We start from the raw sequence: 10,499 nt of genomic DNA on the forward strand, positions 1-10,499 counted from the left end.
ACTTCTGTCGTTGCGAGTGCAGCGCATATTACGCGCGCGTATATACATATACAATATATATACTCCATTCGCAGCGTATAGTATATTCCTTCTTCAAACACCTCGCGTAACTCGAACAATGAATTATTGCAGCCTGAGAAGCGTGTACGAATAATACACGCGTACCAGCGATGTGCAGGGTGAAATTAAGGTGGAAAATAATTGAACTAAAATAAGCCTGCGGGAGTTAGAGCTAGGGCGTTGAGAATTATACAGTAATTGATCAGAAGACAAAATCAGATCGGGTGAAAAATAAAAGAAATCGTAGCAGATCTCCGCGATATGCTCGAGGAGAAATAAATTTCGTCGCACAAACATTCATAAACAAGTACAACTTATATCGTAGAACATATAGGTAAAATTCAGTGTTACTTATACTATAAATGTACAACTTATATTGGTATAGATAAAATTCGGTCTCACCACATAACTGCAGTCGATGACCTTGGCTCTGGTACAGCCGCTTCCCCCTCCCCCCATCCTCCTAGGCTCTGCGTCGCGATCGCGAATTAACGCACAGGAATCAAAGGAATCGATCGATTGTCAAAAAAAAAGTCAAAGAAAAAAATTAAAAGAAAAAAAACTCTATCACTACCGGGAAATAAAGGAAGATCGCGTCCGATGACGCAGTTGAGATTTTTCAGTTCGCTACGCCGAGAAAACTTGAGCGGTAGACACGCTGCGGCCTGCGTTATTAATTACCGATGGGGAATAGAAGAGTCTCGCGATTAATTTTCACGTTAATTGTTTAACACCGGATCGATGGGAATGGAATAATTTCAACGCCAAAGATACAGGCACTACGTCGCTGCTAATCGCACCGAGGCAGCCGACCGAGTGAAGCGGGCCGAGCGGGTGAGCTAGACGTAAACAAAACTTTGACTTTCAAAGGTATTTAGAGTTAAACCGAGTCGTAGAATACCCGGAAAAAGTACAGTACCCGCAATAATTCGAACGAATAGTTACAGTACTCGTTAAAAAGAATGAAACGAGGCTTGTGAAATGGTGAGATTTGCGAGGGCTAAAAAATGAACGGAATCAAACGAATCGACTGCGATCATTCGGGCGATTATTGAGAATCGATTTGAGCTCGGTCTTCCCAATTGAATGACAATGAGCACGGGGTATTCGATTATTTCGTACGAATGTATGTTGTATACCTATATACGTGCGCACGATTCATAATGTATACGACGAATCGTTCATTTTCCCATGGCATCGATTAACGTCTATTTATAGTAATTTGGCGAGCGAAGTACCGACGTTCTCAGAAAAAACGAAGACGAGATAACGAATGGTCCTTGCGTCGCGAGTGAGTCGAGGTGCGGAATCGCAATTGCATCCCGCATTGGCCGTTATAAGCAACAAACTGTACAACACCATTCGCTAAAGACGAGGAGCGTAACAATTTGTTTATTCGCGTCATGCGGCTACCTGGAAGTCTCGACGACCGCTAGGGCCGGGGCTCTTCGGATATATTGCGATGCTCGTCGCCGCGTTAAAACTGCATTCTGCACCCTGCGCGCCGCCTACGCCGCCGCCGCCGCCGCCTCACATTTCACGTCAATCATCCGCGACGTCTGGGGCATCATAGTCGCGGCCTCGCGATCACCTGCGAACTTCGATCACGTCGACCAAAAATTCACACCGTCGACTCCGAATTTTCCTTCAAACGTCATTTTTTGTCGGGGTGAAAAGAAAAAGAAAAAAAAGAAAAAAAAAACAACATTCAGGGGAGGGTATAAAGTAGACGCGGTTCGTTTCGGGATTCGATTCTCCCGTGGGATTCTCCGTACGCGGAGTCCCAATTTTATCTCGCTACTACCGCGGTCCTATTTCGGTGGTGATTTTCTTTGTCCAAACTCCGAATGAAATAAGGTGGACCACGATGCTCGGGAGTATAGATGGTATCGCTTGCCAGCGACCAAACGAAACGTTGTTACATTCAAATTAGAGTGGACGCGACTCCGGCCGACTATAAGCCGACGGTATGTACCTGGAGTTGGTTAGCGGCCTACAGATTCACCGTGTGTATAAAACCGTACGGGTAATATACGTGTGCGTTCTTTGAAGGGATAAAAAAAAAAAAATCCACCGTCTTATACGCTGTACGCTAGGCAGCAGCGTCGCGATGTGCAGCAAGGGATACGTTTTTTCTCTGCATATATATATATATATATACGTATATACACATGTATATTCGTTCTGCGAGAAATGGGGTAGAGGGGAAAGCGGCGGACATGGGATCGTATTCAAAACAGCGGGATACTCCCAGGCCCTCTGGACTCCTCTTTTCCTCTCGTCCTCGTCCTCGTCCTCGTCCTCGTCCTCATCGACCCGACGTTCGCTCCGCTCTCTTTTTCTCCCCGTTGCACATCTTCGACTGATGCACGGTGAAAAAAAAAAAAAAACAAAAAAAACAAAAAACGCTCCGGGTCTCACCCCCGTCTCTGCGTAGTATAGTTTGCAGGGTTTAAACCGGCCCCGTCATGCAATCCTGTCTTTCCAGAACGGGCGCGCATCGTTTCGCCTCCTGTCTCGAAGGCAGAATTTCAATACACTCGTATATTTAACGAATACCGTTTCCCCTTTCGCTAGGGTATAACGGAGGAGCGTGGAAGAATGGTTTCGCGAGAATTTTTACCTTTTATTTATCCGTCGTTTTCCTTTTTCTCTTCGCCAATTTTTCTTTTTTTTTTTTCTTTCCATTTTTTATTTTTTCTTCATTTTTTCCATCCTTCCGCGTTTACCGCCCTCGGGAACACCGAGCCGAAGAGGCTCGCAGGGAATGGAGAATTTATCGTTGCACTTCGGCGAGGACCGGCCGGCGTCGTCGTCGCCCCTCATGAGAGAAATAAAGAGAAAAGCATCGGAACTCCGAACCGAAGGGATTTAATCAGTCCCGAGATCTTGACAGCGATATCTCTCGACGCGTATCAAATTCCTACCATATCAATGTCCCGGAGGCGTTAAATTGTTGCCCTTTTATATATATATCGACCTCCGACTTCTCTTCCCTACGTTGACTCGATGCGAGGGGATAAAATAAACTTGGATAATTATATTCCAAGCGTCGCGGAGAGGAGAGGAAAAAAATAGAAAAGTCGATAGAAATGAAAAAAAATAAAATAAAATAAAAAATAAAAAAACTAAAAAAAAAAGAAATGATCGAAAGACAGACGATCGGCGCGTCGGATATCAAAGTATGTAGTGTATTCCAGGGGACGGAAGCTGTACAGACAGGGAGAGAGTCTTCGCTTCGACGTTTGAAATGACCTTGTCTCGCGACGACGTCACGAAGTCCGCATCCTGCGATTCGCGGAAGCGACCATTTACACACCGATCGTGATTGCCGCGGGTGCGGCACGCCGGATCGAGATGCGAATTGATTCGCTTGGATCTCGCGTCCGCGAAATTATAATGGTGACGTAACCGTGTATACCGTCTGTAAAAATTCATGGAACGTGCGTAGAGAGAGAGAGAGAAAAAAGTCCAAGCTTCGAAAATACGAGTCCGTTCGGGACGTCCGATATCTGTCGACCCTCTCCGCATTGTACGTGAAACTTATATTCGGAGATCCGCTGGACGCCGATTATCTCAGCGGGGGGAGGGGTGTGGAGGTCGCCCCGCAACGCGGGTGCCGCGTGCGGCTATTTCTCCAGAGTATTGCACGCCGTTGCTGTTGTACAGCACGCGTGGCACAAACGCTACAAGTGTATCAGCGACGATTGATTCTTTGGCGGGTGACGTGCGGCGAGACGAGGTCGTCGAATTTGCAAAAATTAATTCCGGAAATTCGTTGGATGCGGGGAGGAAAAAATTGGAAAATCGTGGATCAATTTTCGAACGGTCGGGTTTAAAAAGCACGTTCGTCGAATGTTGGGTTATCGCGGGCGAAGTTATACAGTTACGCCGCGTTGTCGGAGTAATTGTGAAAATTGTTTTTGACCTATAGCGGGGAGCGGGGAGCGGGTCGCGGGCGAATCGAAGGAAGTAAAGTGGTGGGTGGAGTCGGGGGGTGAAGGGGGTGAAGAGATACGGGTTTTGTCGTCTCGGCCGTTGGTGAAATCGATGCTCTCGCCGGTGGGGGTTTTCGGCGGTCGTTACTTAACCGTCACAACACACTATACGCGGCCACGGGGCAATAAACAAGAGAGACGCCTTCTTACGGACGGCGGAGAAAGAGTGACGCCCTTAAGAGCAAAGAATTAAAGAATGGTTCTGTTTACCCGTAGCTAATGGCCGCGGAATCGTCTCCGGTTCTACGGTTCCCCGGGTTTCTCCTTTCGCGAGCTGGTTTATACACACACACTCTCGTCGCGCCGCGGTAGCGTTTCGCCATTTTCTCTACATAAAAGTATAATACCGCGAGCAAAAGCCGAGCCAAACGAAACGGAGCCAAAACCGCGCCGCGGCCAAACCGCATAGCGTCCGATCTTTTTCCTTATTTTCATCCGATCTCTTACTCCCCGTACTCCGCGAAAACCGAGCGCTCGGTCGACGCGGCTATCCGATGTTCGTATCTCCGATTGATTCCAGCCGATGAGAGATTCGTGTCGAGGTTCGTATTCGCGGACATCGCGGAGTTCCAACTCGCGCTACGAAGCACCCCGCGATTCGATCCGCTTTGCTTGTACCCCGAACGATTCTTCGCCGTTTATATTATTCGCCCTGATCAGCCGCGAGAGGTTTTGATTTTGCCCCGGGGCCTTTCGACCGACGGTCGCGATTATTCAACGGAATGGCTCCTCGACGTACGTGCCGCACATCCGTCACCCGAATAGCTAGCTAGCTCTCCGTACGTACCGTACCGTACAATTTCACCGCTACGTAGGCGGCCTGTGGAATGGAATGTCTCATTTGCCGCCGTTGCTACTTTATCGCCCCCAGTTTTTACAATGACGTAATTGAGATTGACACGGGTTTTCAGTGCGTTATAAAACTGTGGAGATGGCGAAAAAAAAAATGGAACACTTTGACCGCTCAGAGACGACGACTTCGTTAATTTCGACCTATTGTGCTCCGACGTTTCGTTGTGACAACTCTGTCCATTTTATGCTTCGTAGCGATCATTGTCTCCGCTGTCCTCGTGTCGACACCTTTGACCCGTTTTCAAGTACAACGAGACGAGGTCGCAGCAACGATCTCCGTCGCGTCACGCGCGTACGAAATTTTTCGATCGAATCGACTTTTTCGTTATCTCACAAGTGAATCGACTTTTTCCCTCTCGCTCTATATTCTCCGATCGCGAGCGAGTTTTATCTATTCATTTATCTCGTTCCTCTACGTCTTCGGAGTTGAGAGAACTAAATGAGAAAAAAATTACGTCCCCGCGGTATCCCCGGGGCTCCGGACATTCGCCAGCTGTCTCGAGACAAATGGCAATCCTCGGGGTGTGCGGGCGCCGGAAATTATGGTCGCCCTTCCATTCGTTTCATTTTCTTCTTTTTTTTTTTTTCTTCGAACCTTTTTTTCTCTCTCCCTCCCTCTCTCTCTCTCTCTCTCTCTCTCTCTCTCTCTCATTACTCGCGTGTAACACTTTGGTGTACGAAGCGACCGCTTAGCTCTACCGGCCAGGCAATTAAAACGCTACGCGTTCGACTACCGTGTATACAATATGATACGCCAAGTGAAGTCGGATCTTCCTACGACCGGTCGTAAAGACCGGTCGTAAAACAAGAGAAGACAACGGCGACATGACATAAGTTCTTCCGATAAAAAGATTAGAATTAAATTAACATTCAACGTATCGCCGTTAGACGCTACGACGTATGGCGAACGGTTATGTACACGTGCCGCTGTATACTGTATGACGTGTGTCAAAACTGATGTTGATAGAAAAACAAACAAACAATAACGTCGTAGAAGTATTGGAAAATGAAGAGTATTTGTAAACGATAGTCGTGAGATTGGCGGAAGATCTCCGAAATCGTCGATAATTATAACGAATGAAAAATGACGTCGGGAAGAAAGAAAGAAAGAAAGAAAGAAAGAAAGAAAGAAAGAAAGAAAAAATTTAGTTTTCCAAGAGTGTAGAAATGGAGGAAAAATGATCGTTCGTATACGATAAAAGGTGCATATATGTATACGTGTAACATACCGTTTAAGAAATCTTGATTAATTATTCGATTAATTTCAGAGAGAGAGAGAGAGAGAGAGAGAGAGTCACGTGAAATGAATAATTGAAAAACTTTTGGTATTCATTCGTTTACAATGGCAAAGTGGCGATGAAAAAATTCTTCGTTCTCCTCCTTTCTTTATTTTCTGATTTTTCTAAATATAGCCGGGTACTCGTGTATCGGCACGTGGAAATAATTTCTGACGAATCACCGATTAGAATAACCGGGCGGGCGATCTGACGCCGCCGCGGAGAGAACGCCCGCGCAGCCGGTAGAAACGTCGATTTATTGAAATCAACGCGACACGTACGTCGCATAAGTGCAACAAGTTCGTGACAAGATGTGGCAGGATAAGGATGATACGTGTCTCATTGTCGATAAAAGGGGTTGATCAAAATGCGCGACGCCTCATTCCCCCCCCACCACCATACAATCGATTCCGATCACCGATCGAATCCTCGGCTATTCCCACCGCCTGAAACGACTCCAAGGATTTCTAAGACACTCTCGCTCCACGTGTATATCTATATCGTTGTGCGTACGTGGGTACCCGGTGCAAAGTCGAATCGATCAATTTTTTCAACCAGTCGAATCGGATCTTTTCTTTTTTTTTTTTAGTTATTAATTTTTTCGCCAGTGAAAACTTTGGGAAACTTACTTCACTTGGATATCGGAGCTTTTTTGTACCGAGAGCGAAAGAATCCGAAAGATAACCGTTTTATCGCAATCTTTGCGATTCCCTAATTATTGTCCATCGCGAAAGTTTTGTATAATATCGGGAGTTGACTCGGTTCGGAATGACTCGCCGACCTGTTTGCCTGCGATCGTAGATATCTTCCGAAGTCCTTCGAACTAATTATAAGTCTTACGAAGAAAATCTTTTCCAATTCGAAGAAATCGCCGTAATCGAATATACCCACGTAGCGATATGGCGACGATAACAGGATCAAGGATCAACCGGGTAACGAAAGTAAGAGCGAAAAAAAAGAAAGAAGAATCGAAAGAAATTGGGGGGCGAGCAACGAGCGCGATATCGATAACCGTCGAAAACTGGGAAAATTTGACAAACGAAAATCCGAAGCGCGCCAGTCGCAGAAATCACGTGTAAAAAGAGCACCCCGTACGATAGCTTCATAAGTCAACGCCAATCACGGGGCTGTAACGGCGAGGCATTCGGCATCGGAGCGTAGAACAGGATACAGGCCGTACGTCGCCGTTGTCGTGGTCTTCGTCGTCGTCGTCGTCTTCGTCGTCGTCGCGTTCGTCGTCGTCGTCGTCGTCTACGTCGGGAACGGGGCAGGTAGTGGACGACAGCAGCGGAGGCAGTCCGGAGAACGACGAACAAGCTGAAGGTGGACTTTTATTTGCTGCTGCTTCGGGACGGAACGAAACGAGACGGGGGAATGGATATAATGGCACAAAGCCTCTTTGAATCTTCAGTCGCGCCGCCCGCTTCGCTATCGCCGATCTGCTGCATCGTATGCAAATATCCTTCCTTATAAATACATCAGCCTCTCCTCTGACCGTAGGAGCTGCTCAGACCGGGCTGCGACTCCGAGTCCGACTCTCCTCCCTTCTTACCTTGTCCGTTCCGTCCGCAGCTTAGGAAACTCAAAGAGCGAAATAATACCCGCTCTTCCCTCCCGCTCTCCCCTCACGCGATACCTCTCCGACGATTCGCCGGGACACTTATTTTAAAACGATCTCCCCCGACGTCCGCGACGTCCGCGAACGCAGAAAATAACGGAAAGGAGCAAAGTAACGAAAGAAGAAAAAGAAAAAGAAAAAAAAAAACAAAACAAACCCGCACTTAACCCATCAATTAACGAACGATCTTATCGACGGTATTCTGTATTTCGGATCAGGGAATCGTCCTCGATCTTCGCCTGAATTCGCTAATCTCATTTCGCTGACCGACTTCTTTTCGAACATCGGCGCCCCCGGTCCCACCGGATTTTCTACACGCACACATATCGAGGACACATGCGACCGAGGGACCGCTCGCAAGCTCCTCCGGTCCCTCGCAATTAAGCGGGAGCTAATTAATGGATAATTAATGAGTAACACTGCGGAAAGGAGATATTTACCGACCGACTTCGTTGCCTCGTAGCGAAGCGAGGACGGCGGCGGTGCCCTCTGTTCCCTACGGTATCTCCTCACCCAGCTTCGATCAGTGTCCACCCGGCCCCCTTACAATCCCGATGGCATTGTTAATTGTTTGATCGACAAGATTGCGCCGCGTCTTTACATGTCCCGCGTCCTCGCTATACTCCGCCGCTTTTTTTTATACCCTTACAATTTTCCCTCCTCCGTATCTCTCTCCGTTTCTTCTCTTCGTCCTCCGGGTATCCTCTCGTCGGGCCCCGCCGAGAGCCGAAAAATGATTCCAACGAAATTAATCGTGAGCGGTTTGTTCCGTTTTTTTCTTTTTTTTCTTTTCTCTTCACCGATCGTACGAACGTCGAGTTCGGACGAACGGACGGGTTAGAATGCGGGAATTAATTGCGAGGGATCGATCGCGTCGCCTTCGACAGATACGCGTTCGCTCTCATTAAGATATTCACGATCTTGGTGGGACGCGGCGGCGGCGGCGGCGGCCCCCCCCTTCCCCGTTCCTTATCTATACCGTGACAGCGTTCACTCAAGAATCAGGGCAGATCGGGGCAGATCAGCTGCTCCGACACCGGAACGTCGTCGATGTCAATCACCGTCTCTCTCTCTCTCTCTCTTTCTCCTTCTCTACTTCTTTTATAACCCGCGGAAACTGTCCCCGCTATACCGCCGTTCCGCCTCCAAATACTACCTTCGTATCTTCATCCATCTAATCCACGAGTAATTGATACAGATGAAGAGATCTCTCGCCATCTTCCTTTGCCCTCCCCCTCGCCCCCCCTCCTCCCTCCTCCCTCATCCCTCTCCCCGTCCACCGCCAACTTGTATCTCGCTTCTTTTTCCCTCGCCGCCGCACGAATCCTTCCGATTCCTTTTATACCAGGCGACGTAAATGACGTATATCCTCATATCAGTGTATCGAGTGACATCGGTTCGCTGCTGGTATTCCGAAAGACGGAAAAGTAAAACAAAGAAAAAAAAAATGAAATAAAAAAAACAGAGGAAAAAAAATGAGAAGAACTTTGCCGCGGATGACTTCTCATGCAATATTGATGAAGGGAACTTTTGATTTGCCGGCATAATTTATCGGCGGAAGAAAAAAATGGAAACTTCCTCCAGCTCCCGGATCGGTGATGAAATTCGTACACATGTCCCGTTTCTTTTCGAAAGTCCGCGGAAAAGTTTATTACCCATTACGGAAATCGATCGCGTAGGAACATTACAATGCGAGCGAAAACTGCGATCCCTAAAATTGTCTATCGGAACCGGGAGACTAGCCGATTCTCACCCCACCCCTAGTCCTTCGAAAAAGCGAAAAAAGGGTGGAAATACACCGCTCCTTTAATTAGGACTGATTTAATTACCGGGGCTCAAACTTTTCCTCAAAACTGTGTCGGGGCTCGCGTTCGAAACAAATTTAATATCGTCGTTATTGATACTGAAATTCGCCCCGTTCACCACCGGTTGTTTCAAAAACTTGTTCGCCCCCGGTGCGCATCCCACGGCGGTGTACACGCTAAAGGGCTCGTCAAAATTCTCTTCGTACACCTCGTGTGTTATTATATAACGATAATAACGATGATAATATTCGCTGCCGGGGGTTGGCGTTTGCACGGCGAAGAAGCTGGAGGAGTTTGAAGCGAAGCGCGACGAAACGGCGGCGGGCAGGCAGGCGGGCAGGAAGGCAGGCAGCAGCATCTCTCCCCGCGACTCGGGCTACGCTGCCTGCCGCCATTTTCACTTTAGATTTAGCAAGGAGGCAAAGTAGCTAACTATACGCGCACACCTGAGGCCAAAGAGTTCGCCGGCGTAATGCTAGACTTAGGAAGTGGCGTCGAGACGCCGTAACTTCCGCGGAACCCGCCCGGACCAAGTTTTCCTCGAGGTTGTGCGCTCCGCGCAACCCCCGACTTCGGAACCCCTGAATATTCCCTACCTTCCGCACCTATTCCGGCACCGTGGAAACCCGTACGGACATTCGCCGTGGAAAAAGGGTTGAAAAAATGAAAAAAAAAATATCCAAAACGACGAGAAGAGAAATTCAAAAGTCCCGTCAAAATTCTTCGAGTGATCGATTTTTGAAAATGAAAGTCGACGAAGAAGAGAAAAAAAAGAAACAAACCACACGAGGGACGAGGTACGCAAATGCGTTGGGTTTGTCAAGTGCGCGACGATCGAAGTGCAGCCATATAGCGGTCGCGGGTTGGTGTAAAATTTTCGTAATGGCGG

At 47.8% G+C, this 10,499-nt stretch overlaps 1 long non-coding RNA gene across 1 annotated transcript in view; it reads right to left on the bottom strand.

Moving 5' to 3' along the window:
• LOC125500722 overlaps positions 1–477 on the bottom strand; it is a 98,093-nt gene extending 97,616 nt beyond the window's left edge. Inside the window, exon 1 of the long non-coding RNA XR_007278167.1 lies at positions 463–477. This is a non-coding gene — a long non-coding RNA (uncharacterized LOC125500722). The remainder of the gene's footprint in view (positions 1–462) is intronic.
• Between the last annotated feature and the right edge of the window lie 10,022 nt (positions 478–10,499).

Source organism: Athalia rosae, chromosome 4 (assembly GCF_917208135.1).
Source record: "Athalia rosae chromosome 4, iyAthRosa1.1, whole genome shotgun sequence".
Lineage (NCBI taxonomy): Eukaryota > Metazoa > Arthropoda > Insecta > Hymenoptera > Athaliidae > Athalia > Athalia rosae.